Genomic DNA, 12,850 nt, shown 5'->3' on the forward strand with positions numbered 1-12,850 from the left:
AACCCGCTTTTATCGTGTCGTGTTCGTGTTGGGTTAATGGATCGTGTAACATATTGACACCCCTAGATGTAACTGTTCCCGCTAACTTAATGATTTAAAAAAAAAGGTGTAACTGCCGGCACAATCAACCCTTTGGATTCCTAAGGACCCTTATTATTTATTGTCTCGCACGCTTCAAGTGCCACTTGCTTCCTGTAACTTCTTTAGTTACTTTCTTTTTCCCTTTTATCTTTCTTCTATCTCTGCATTTTCTCATTCATCTTCCTTACTTCTCTATTTCTTCTCCTTCTTCGGGTTTCCTCTCTCTTCGCTTCATTTCCCTTTGTTTTTCCCCCGTTTCTTTTTCCAAAGTATTTCTCCATGGCTGGTCGTGGTTCCGGCAAAATACCTCTCGGTCAGAAGCTCAAATCTTCTCGTTCCCATGAACCCACTTCCTTTGATGGTATTCGTGGCGCTCGATCCTAAATGTAGAGGACCTTGTCGATTTGAGGGATTCGTTTCGCATCCTTGAGTCTTTCGTTTGATTTAATGCTCATTGTAGACGGAAGGGGGGGATTGTGGCATTTTGAAAGTAAAAGGATCCATTTTGATGCAATCAAAAGTTTCGGGGGCACATTATGAATTAGGTGATAGTTGAAGAGGGTAAAGTATAATTAACCCAAAATTTATGCACTACATTGGTTTATATTGATAATTTTGAAATATAACAATATTGTTTTGAAAATAGCAGCCTACCTCTTGCTTTATATTCATTGAGTATATATAGAGTACATAGCATCGACTCTGTACAGAGGTTTGGTACATAAACTTATCTCTATCCATCACTTGTCCTTATCTACAATATTTGAATTACAAGTGATCGATAACAAGGTAATATCAGCAAATGCATACAGTATTAAACTCTAGCATTGGCTTGATTGAAACTTATCTCTATCATTCTCTTGGCAATTATCGTTGATACTCACATGGGTAGAATTGGAGTGGGACATGGACTTAGGCTCTGCTGAATTATGTGCAGGAGGGAAAGTTGTCCTAACATCCCCTCTCAAGCTGAAGGGAAGGGCACAAACCAAAAACTTGTCACAAAGTTGAATGAAGCAAGCAAAGGTCAAACCATTAGTAAATATATCGCCAGCTAAGCAAAGGTGGAGATGAGCTTGAGTTGAACATCCTTCCTGGAAACCTTCTCTCTAATGAAGTGGTAATCCACTTCAATATGCTTGGTGCTAGCAAGGAATATGGGATTGGCAGCAAGGAACAAAGCACCAAAATTGTCGCACCACAAAGTATGGGCAGAAGGAACAAGGAGGTGAAGCTCGCGAAGAAGCATATTAACCAATATAATTTATAACCTGTGGTAGAGAGACGGTCATACACATTTCTTACCCAATAAGAGTCACTAAAGCATTCAAATCTAGGGAGCCTTCGCCAAAGTACAAACCCTGATGAATGTTACCCTTAAGATACCATAACACCCTCTTTGCAATAGTCCAAATGTGAAGGTAGGAGAGTGCATGAATTGACATAATCGATTCATAACAAAGACAATTTTTGGGCATTTTAATATGCATTATTGAAGTGCTTCAATGATCTGATGATACTCAATAATGTTGGGGAAAGAGTCACATGTTGAATCGTTGATTGGGAAAGCTTGACTCCTAAAGCAAAAGGACTAGAGCAAGACTTTGCACCAACCATTTTGGCTTGATGAAGGACATCAACAATGTATTTAATTTGAGATAGGTGCAGACCAATGGCATCTCAGTGACCTTGGATGTCCAAAAAGTAAGATAATAGTCCCAAGTCTTCATTGCAAAGTCTGTTGCAAGGAGGAAATCAAGCTCATGATTATAGATAGATGAGTGCTAGTAATGATTAAATCATCAAGATATACTAGAATGAACAAATGAATGTCGTGATGATGATAAGTAAATAGAGAGTGATCCACCTGTGAAAAGCTTAAGCCAAGCTGCAACAAAGACCGAGTGAGCCGATGAAACCAAGCTCTTGGATTCTACTTAAGTCCATAAAGGGACTTGTGTAGTGTACACATGAGTTGGGAAGTGAGGTTTAATAAACCCAGGTGGTTGCTCCATAAAAACTTCCTCTTGTAATGTCTCATGCAAGAAGACATTAGACGTGTCAAGTTGTTGGAGAGGTCAATCAAATTGAGCAACAAGTGCTAACACTATTTGAATGATGGACGGCTTAATAACAAGGCTGAAAGTCTCGAAATAGTCGAGAACATCTTGCTGTTGAAATCCTTTAGCCACAAGACTAGCTTTAAATCTTTCAACTGAACCATCAGATTTTTGCTTCACTTTATAAAATGTTGTGGTTGGAAGGCTTAGGACATAAAGACCTGGTCTTGTTGGCCTACAATGCCCGAAACTCCTCTAGCATGGCAGTTCTCAAATCAACTTTAAATCTTTCAACTAAACCATTAGATTTTTGCTTCACTTTATAAAATGTTGTTGTTGGGAGGCCTAGGACATAAAGGCCGGGTCTTGTTGACCTACAGTGCACGAAACTCCTCTAGCATGACAGTTCTCAAATTAGCACACTTTACAATCTGAGTGAATGATAAGGGAGCTGTAAGAATCACCTGAGAATGCAAAGCACACAAGGGATGCTTGGTGGAGTAATATATTTGGTAGTCAAAAAAGTGGTTGGTGTTGATCGTTTCTCACGAAGGCCGTTCGTGAGAACGAGTCTTTAGCTTTCTTAAGTTTAGGAACCCTTGAAGTGGTCCACTCTGTCTTATTCATCACGTTCATAGAACGTAGAAACTGCTCCCATGATAAACTGAGCACGTGGGATACGTAGCACCGAAATTTGATGGAAGCTTCGGCTATAAATACTGTGTTTGGTCCCCAGACTCACTCACTAAATCTCCTTCAGTCTTACACTATCTAAATAGAGTGGAGTAGAGTTTGGAAGTGCCAAACATTAGTGAGAAACTGCAGCAAAACAGTGAGGAGCATCAATGGCTAGAGGTACTGTTTCTTGGCATTAAACTTGTCGATTATGTTTTTAAAGTGTTTATTCCACATTATAGAATCGTCTTTAAGCTTTCATTTCGTATCAGAGCCCCGTTTTATCTAAGCATTGGTGTTTATAGAATTATTCTGTTCATCTCTGTTTTTTTGGCCAAAAGTTTTGAAAAATTTTAAGTTTTGATTTTTGGATGTTTTTTATTTGAAAGAAGTTTAGAAATCATTTAGAATAGTTTTTCTAAATTTTATGTAATTAAAAACGCGTTTTTGACGTGAAAATGGTCCTAGAAATCATGATCTGCGAGCTGTCTGGAGGTTGAAGACGACCAAAATAACATGTAGTTTTCAACTTCATTGAAAACGACATGTCGTTTAGTGGGAAAGTTGTCCATTCAGTATTGATAAACGATACATCGTTTTCAGTTTGGTGAAAACGACATGTCTTTTAGCGTGGAGCCATTTATTCAGCATGGAGATAAACGACATGTAGTTTTCAATTTTGTTGAAAACGACATGTCATTTAGTTGGCCATCGTTCATTCAGTACAACGATAAAACGACATATCGTTTATATGGGATGTTTTTTCTTTTAAACCATGAGGAAAACGACAAGGCCGTTTTTCATTTTAATAAAACGACATATCATTTATATGGATTAGTTTTTAAAAAGAAATAAAAAAATAAATTTTTTTTTCACTTTTATAGATGATTTGTAAAGTGGGTTTTTGGGTCCACGCCCTTTATGCTTATAATTTTTATTTAATTTAATTATATGCAATTTGGATAATTGTTGTGCAAATTTATTTATTATGCTCGTATTTAGTTTGCATGAATTGATTAAATTTGCACTATATTAATACATGCAATTTTTGGATGAGTATATAGTTAAAGACATGTAATTAAATGTTATGCATAATATTATAGTTTTGATTGTGCAATATTTATGCTTATATTATGAGAAAATGATGGGAACCAAAGTGAGTCTAGTCTTAAATATATTTTGCAAGTTCCAGATGGGCCAATATTCAAGATGAGCTTAAAGGATGAAAATTCAGTTTTGATTCATTTGCTAAACTTTAGAAGATGGCAACAACATGACTTAAAGGGTTTGGGCACTTGATTGATTTCAAATTGTTTAATTCATTTAAATGACTTATTTTAATAGTTTAGAATAATGGAGTTTATTATGAGAAAGACTTAAGGGGGCCTATGCAAAGGCATGTTGAAAATTTTATTATTTTGTTGAACTAGGGTTTCAAGAAGTACTGTAGCGAACTAGGGTTTTAAAAGTACTGTAGCCGAACTACTGTAGCGACGTACTGTAGCCGCGGCTTTGTTCACTCAGGGGTATTTTTGGAAGATAGGGCATTATTTTGGCTAGGATTTTAATTAGGTTTTGGTTTAAATAGTCTTTGTAGCCTCATTTTAAGAAATTTATGAAATTTGATGAATTTATTTATTGTGAGTTGAGTTTTACTCCTCTTGTTCTTAATTGAACTCTTGAACTTATCAAAGGTAAATCACAATCTTTGTGGTGTTCCTCTTATGTAATCTGGGTTCTTGAGACGGGTTCTTCAACGAGTCTAGATTTTAATATAATCTAGGTCCTTGAAACGAGTTCTCGAATCTAGGTTTTCTCCATCCATTGATTTGATTTTGACTTTCTTAGGAAGTTTTCAAATTGATTGTGGGTTCAAGAGATTCTATTCTCGCGGGTTCATATCATTTGGTATTCAGAGTAAGGTTTCCAATTAGGTCTGATTCTATCTTTTAATTATTGTATCTTTAATTTTGATTCTAGGGCTTCATCGTTCTAGGGTTGCAAAAAAAATTAAAAAAATTGAAACAAAAACTAGGCTTCCGAAATTCTTAGGGTTTTTTGGTATGGCTGAAATTTGCATCTTCTAGGTTTTCAAAATTTTAGGGTTTCTTGCATCTCAAAGTTTGTCAATTACTTGGAGTGTCGTTCCATTATTTCTCTTCTACTTCATTATCAATTCTTGTGTGCTTCAATTCAATTGCTTGATTTTCACAATTGAACATTGTTGTTTGTGATTGAATTAGAGAAAAGAAATGAAATGAAAAGAAAAACAAATTCAAAAAAGAAAAGAAGAAAAAAAGAAAAGAAAATGTTGCATATTCAAATGTTGCTATATAGTTACAAAGAATAGAAAGAAAGACATTTGTTGATTGAACTTTATCCTCAAAAGGGCTAAATACATCTTTCTAGTTGATATCTTGTTTTGTAATTTCACTTTCCTTCATATAAATTCATTGAGTCTCGTGTCATTTTATTACTTCCTTGTTTTTTGTTATTGTTTCTTGGACTTAATTACTAGTTGGGATAAAACAAAGTTACATTGTCTTGATTGAGTTCAATTAGTTCTTAAAGAACTTGAGCGGGAAAACTATTGAGGTAAAAGGCAAGAGAGTGTAAGACTATTATCAGGAAAAAGCCTATTAAGAGTTAAACACGATTGGAGTGTCATTATTCGAGTGTAAACACGTAAGGGAGTGTGTGGGGTTTTCCACTAACATTCTTTTTGTGCAGCACATTATGATTGTCTCATAGGAGTGACTCATCACCAAAGGGGATGGCAGATAACTCATCATTTGTATTGCAAGCCATGCAACAACAGTTTGAGCGGTTGAACTTGGTGTTGGGTGAAGTGAGGGATAGGATCAAGATGCGATAATTATAAATCTACAAGGCAGAAGAGATAGGAGGCGACATGAGTCTAGTGATGAAAATGGGTATAAGAATGAAGAGTATGTTGATTCTCTCGTTGGCAGGCGTGAACTCAATAAACAAATTAAGATGGATGATATAGAGCAGTAAAGCGAGAACATTTTTCATACTAGATGCAACATCAACAACAAGGTATGTAGTATAATCATTGATTTGAGGAGTTGTATTAATTTGGCTAGAATTACTTTAATTGAGAAATTAAATTTACCTACCTTGAAACACCCTATACCATACAAGTTGTAGTGGTTGAGTGATTGTGGGGATGTTAGGATAAATAAGCAAGTGCTACTTACTTTTTCAATTCGAAAATACTTGGACATGGTGCTTTGTGATGTAGTGTCTATGCGTGCTGGCCATATTTTGTTGGAGAAACTATGGCAGTATGACAGGAAGGTGATTCATGATGGGTTAAGGAACATGTACAATTTTGAAAATGATGGAAAAAAAATCAAACTTGCTCCTTTAACTCCAACACAGGCCCATGGGGACCAACTGAAACAGAAAAGTGAGATTGAGCAAAAAAGTAAAAGTGAGGATGAGATTGAGGAAAAAAGAAATAATGAGACTGAAAAAGAGAGAGAGAAAAAATCGAAGGACAAAAAAGATAAGGTTGAGGCTGAAACCTCAACAAAAAAAGAGAATGAGTTGTAAAAATATTGTGAGGCCAAGAGTTCAAAAACAGAAGAGAGTGGAAGAAAAAGAGAGCATGAAATAGAAAAAGTGAGTGAGAGGAAAAAAGAGAATGAGGCCGAAACATCAAGAGAAAGAAAGAGTGAAAAAGAAAATAGAGAGGTAACCGAGAGTCAAGAAAAAAGAGTGAAGCCACGAGAGAAAAAAAAAAAAAAAGAGAGATTGCAAAGAGAAACAGAAAAATAAAAGTGAGTTTTTATTCTAAGACAAACTTTTATGCTAATGAATTTAACGACTCTTTGTCTAGTGTTGTTGTTTCTTTGTTGGAAGAATATGAGGTCATGATTATTAACGGTATGTTTAGTGGATTGCCACCTATAAAGGAGATAAAGCACTATATTGATTTTGTGTCAAGTACAACAATCCTTACCCAACCTTTCTTTGAAGAATATGAGTCATTGATACACTTGAAAGGACAATGTAAGTTGTTGACTAGAATGCATGCTAAGTGGGAGGACTGTATTGAGACTTTTCCTCATGTATTCAAATACAAATAAGGTATAGAAAATTTTGTGGTTGCTGCTTTAGTAAGAAGATATGTCATTATCATCATTTTAGACGCAAAGTTATTGAGACTTGAATGTGATAAGAAATTGTATGTTAATGATGATGGCTTGGCTAGTTTGTATAGAGTACGTGAGAATGCATCATTTGGTCAGTTCTATAGACTATATTGGTATTTGTTTAAAAGGAATAAATTTTGTGAGCCTACTAGTCTTATGCGTGAATTGCTTATGCACGGATTTGGTTTGATGAATCATTTTGGTGTAAAGAAGATTTTAGATGTGATACATGAACGTTTGTGGGAATATCATTTATCATTCATTGACGTGTTGCATGAACGTTTGTGGAAGTATCATTTATCATTCATTAACGTGTTGCATAAACGTTTGTGGGAGTATTGCTTGGCATTCATTGAGTTTGCATATAACTAGAGTGGTCATTTTAGTGTAACGAAAGTTTTAGCTGTGTTTCACGAACATTTATGGGAGAATCATTTGCCATTCATTGAATTGTTACGTAGACGTTTCCGGGAGTATCATTTGCCCTTATTAGAGTGTGAATATAATAAAACATTACATACTACTATTTCTTATTCTCTGTTTGACATTGTTTATGGTTTTAATTCACTTACTCATTTGGATTTAATACTTTTGCTTGTTGATGATATGAATAGCTTGTATGAACCTTTTCAAATTCTTGAAAAAATTAAAGTAAATGCATATAAAATGGACATTTCATGTAAGTATCATATTTCTGCTATTTTCAATATTACTAACATTTTTCCCTTTGATCCAGGTGGAGATTCAAGGTCGAATCCTTTTAAGGAGAGAGAGAATGATGAGAACCAAAGTGAGCCCAGTCTTAAAGATATTTTGCAAGTTCCAAATGGGCCAACATTCAAGATAGGCTTAAATGATGAAAATTCAGTTTTGATTCATTTGCTAAACTTTAGAAGAGGGCAACAACATGACTTAAAGGCTTTAGGCACTTGATTGATTTCAACTTGTTTAATTCATTTAAATGACTTATTTTATTAGTTTAGAATAATGGAGTTTATTATGGGAATGACTTAAGGGGGCTTATGCAAGGGCATGTTGGAAAATTTATTATTTTGTTGAACTAGGGTTTCAAAAAGTACTGTAGCGAACTTAGGTTTCAAAAGTAATGGAGCCGAGTTACTGTAGCACCGTACTGTAGTCTCGGTACTATTCACTCAGGGGTATTTTTTAAAGATGAGGCATTATTTTGGCCTGGGTTTTAATTAGGTTTTGGTTTAAATACTCTTTGTAGCCTCATTTTAAGAAGTTTATGAAATTTGATGAATTTATTCATTGTGAGTTGAGTTTTACTCTTTTTGTTCTTAATTGAACTTTTGAACTTATCAAAAGTAAATCACAACCTTTGTGGCGTTCCTCTATTTCATCCCTAAGGATCACTAGTGTGAGAGGTGTGCGTGAGCACATCATGCAAATGAAGGACAATGTGGCTCAATTGAAGTAACTCGAAATTGAAATGTCGGAGTCCATCCTGGTGCACTACATCCTGAACACCCTCCCGCATCAATATGGACCCTTCAAAATCTCATACAACACATATAAGGATAAGTGATCAATTAATGAACTTATGACCATGTATGTTCATGAGGAAGGGAGACTGATGATGGAATAGGGTGAAAGTGCAATGCTGGCAACGCGTTGAAAGGAAAAATCTCAAGCCAATCAGAAAGAAAAAGACAAAATATATCCCCAATGTGGTATTAAGAAAGATTCCAGGTGTTTCTTCTGTAAAAAGAAGGGACACATGAAGAAGGAATGTGCCAAATTTCAGAAATGACTTGCAGACAAAGGTAATCCAAACTCATCTGTTTGTTATGAATCTAATATGGTAAATGTCAATATTAACACATGGTGGATTGATTCTAGATCAATAATCCACATTTCAAATTGCTTGCAGAGTTTGCAAAACTTAAGGAAGCCAGTGGGAAGTGAGCAAAACATCTTATCAGGAAACAAAATGGGCTCACATGTAGAAGCTATAGAAACTTGCTAATTAATTTTATTTAGTAATTTTGTTTTAAAGTTGGAAAAGACCTTTTATGTTCCAAGTTTCTCTTGAAACTTGATTTCAGTTTCAAGACTTGTACCTTTTGAATATTTATTTAATTTTTCAAATTCATCATTCAGTTTATTTTATAAATCTGATTGTGTTGAGAATGATACTTTATCTGATGGTCTTTACTGCATTAATTTACAAAACAATGCCACTTATTATTCAATGCATGTTTATACTGGCACTAAAATGTGTGTTATTAATGAATATTTCTCTAAATTATGGCACTAGAGATTAGGTCATATCTCCGTAAATAGAATTAAAAGAATAGTAAATGAATGGGTACTTAATACTCTAGATTTTACTGATTTTGGGATTTGTGTGGACTGCATAAAGGGAAAGCAGACCAATAAGTCAAAGAAATGTGCCAATAGGAGTTCAAACATATTAGAGATCATACATATTGATATATGTAGTCCAGACATGGACTCACATGGTCAGAAATACTTCATCTCTTTTATAAATGATTACTCACGATATATGTATTTCTACATGCTTCACAACAAGAACGAAGCATTAGATGTCTTTAAGATCTTTAAGGTTGAAATAGAGAAATAATGTGGTAAGCAAATTAAGATCGTGAGATTAGATAAAGGTGGAGAATATTATGGTAGATACACAGAGGATGGACAAGCACCTAGACCATTTGCAAAGTTTCTTCAAGAGCATGGGATTGTTGCCCAATACAGCATGCCTGGTTCACCGGACTAGATTGGTGTAGCAGAAAGAAGAAACCGAACATTATTGGACATGATGTGGAGTATGCTTAGCAGCTCTCATCTTCCTAAATCCTTGTGGGTTGAAACACTTAAGACGGCAGTGTATACATTAAACCGAGTTCCAACCAAGACTATTCCTAAAACGCCATTTGAATTATGGAAAGATTAGAAACCGAGTTTACGACATATGCGCGTTTGGGAATGCCCGTCTGAGGTGAGAATTTATAATCCACAAGAGAATAAACTAGACCCAAGGACCATTATTGGGTATTTCATTGGATATGCTGAAAGGTCTAAGGATTACAGATTTTATTGTCCATCTCACAGTACTAGGATTGTGGAATCAAGAAATGCAAAGTTTTTGGAAAATGACTTGATCATTGGGAGTAATCAAACCAAGAACATAGTTTCTAAGAATGATCATTCAGAATCTCAACCTTCCACCTCAAGTGATAGATTGATTATTGTTTACAGCACCCCTCAAGTACAAATTGGTGTTGAACGATCAATCATTGAAGTTTCACAAGCTGCTGACGACATTCCAGTAGATCAGATAGTTTATGAGTTGCCAACAACTTTTGAACAACAAATTGAAGCACATACTTCTCAGGAAGATGATGGTACAATATTAAGATGATCTATTAGAGCAAGGAGATCATCAATTCCTAATGATTATGTTGTATATTTGCAAGAATCTGACTATAACATTGGAACTGAAAATGATCTCGAGTTCTTTTCACAACCCATGAGTTGCAAAAAATTAAAATTATGGTACAATGTCATGAAGGAAGAGATGAATTCTATGAAGAGTAACAGAGTCTGGGATCTTGTTGAGTTGTCTAATGTTATAAAAGCCATTGGATGTAAATGGGTCTTTAAGACAAAGAAAGACTCATTGGGTAACATTGAGATATACAATACAAGACTCGTTGTTAAGGAATTCACTCAGAAAGAAGGAATCGATTACATGGAGACTTTCTCTCTTGTATATAAGAAGGATTTCTTGCGTGTTATTTTGGCATTAGTAGCCCATTTTGACTTAGAGTTGTAACAAATGGATGTGAAAATAGCATTTCTCAATAGAGATCTAGAGGATGAGGTTTACATGAAACAGCCTGAAGGATTCCCCTCTAGTGATGGTGAGCAATTGGTTTACAAGTTCAAGAAATCCATATACGATTTAAAACAAGCATTCTACCAATGGTATTTGAAATTCCATAATGTAATTTATTCATTCAATTTTGTAAAAAACGTTTGAATCAATGTATATACCAGAAGGTCAGTGGGAGTAAAATTTGTTTTCTTGTTTTATATGTGGATGACATTTTGCTAACAACTACTGATAAGGGTTTGCTGCATGAGGTGAAACAATTCCTCTCTAAAAGTTTTGATATGAAGGATATGGGTGAGGCATTTTATGTTATTGACATTAAGATCCATAGAGACAGATTTCGAGGTATCTTGAGTATGCTCAAGAAACCTATATTAATAAAGTTTTAGAGAAATTCCGGATGAATGATTATTCACCAACTGTAGCTCACATTGTAAAGGGTGATAGGTTCAATTTGAACCAATGCCCGAAGAATGACCTTGAAATGGAACAAATGAAGAACATTCGATATGTTTCTGCTATCGGAAGCCTAATGTATGCTCAGGTCTGTACAAGACCTGACATTGCATTTAATGTGGGAATGTTGAGACAATATCAGAGTGATCCAGATTCAGACCACTGGAGAGCTGCAAAGAAAGTAATGAGGTACCTTCAAGGAACCAAAGAATACATGCTTATGTTTAGACGGATGGACAATCTGGAAGTAATTGGCTACTCAAATTCTGACTTTGCTGGCTATATTGATTCACGCAAATCAACATCAAGATACATTTTTTTAATGGCCGGTGGAGCTGTATCATGGAGGAGTGACAAGCAAACATTGACTGTCACTTCCAATATGGAAGCCGAGTTCGTCTCTTGTTTTGAGGCTACTTCACATGGTGTATGGCTTAAAACTTTCTATTCTGGATTTAGAATTATGGATTCTACCTCTAGGCCATTGAGAATGTATTGCGACAATTCAGCTACTGTTTTTATGGCTAAGAACAACAAAAGTAGGAGTCGAAGTAAACACATCGACATTAAATATTTAGCCATAAGGGAACGTGTTAAAGAAAAGAAAGTGGTCATTGAGCACGTTAGCACTGAGCTAATTATCGCTAATCCTTTAACTAAGGGCATGCCACCATTGAAATTCAAAGATCATATAGTGAATATGTGACTTGGTTCCATTATGTAATTTTTTATTGTATGAACAATGTTATTTTAATGAAATTCTTAAATATTTTGATTTTTTTTCTTATATTGATGTGCACCTTAATTTAATTTTGAAAAAATTCAACTGTGTTGGACCAAGAATAAACATAGAGTTTATTCACTAAGAAATTGTTGCCACATAAATTATAATATTTAAGAAATAAATACATGGTAATACATGGAAGGTAATACTCATCATTAGATGACTTATCACTATGATTCATGTATTTATTACTTAAATGTAGATTATCGATGGGTTTAATATGAAATATTATATTAGAAGTGTGGACCAAGTGGGAGAATGTTGATTGTTTCTCACGGAGGCCGTTCGTGAGAACGAGTCTCTAGCTTCCTTAAGTTTAGGAGCCCTTGAAGTGGTCCACTCTGTCTTATTCATCACTTTCATAGAACATAGAAATTGCTCCCATGATAAACTGAGTACGTGGGACACGTAGCACCGAAGCTTGATGGAGGCTTCGGCTATAAATACTGTGTTTGGTCCCCAGATTCCCTCACTGAATCCCCTTCAGTCTTACCCCATCTAAATAGAGTGGAGTAGAGTTTAGAAGTGCCAAACATCAGTGAGAAACTGCAGCAAAACAGTAAGGAGCATCAATAGCTGAAGGTACTGTTTCTTGGCATTAAATTTGTCGATTCTGTTTTTAAAGTGTTTATTCTGCATTATAGAATCGTCTTTAAGCTTTCAATTGGGACAATGATTATCTATCTTAGCAAGGGTAAGCATAGGATGTGTAGAGGCAAGGTGACTAACACTC

The sequence above is a fragment of the Juglans regia genome, chromosome 1, assembly GCF_001411555.2.
Source record: "Juglans regia cultivar Chandler chromosome 1, Walnut 2.0, whole genome shotgun sequence".
In the NCBI taxonomy this organism is placed as follows: Eukaryota; Viridiplantae; Streptophyta; class Magnoliopsida; order Fagales; family Juglandaceae; genus Juglans; species Juglans regia.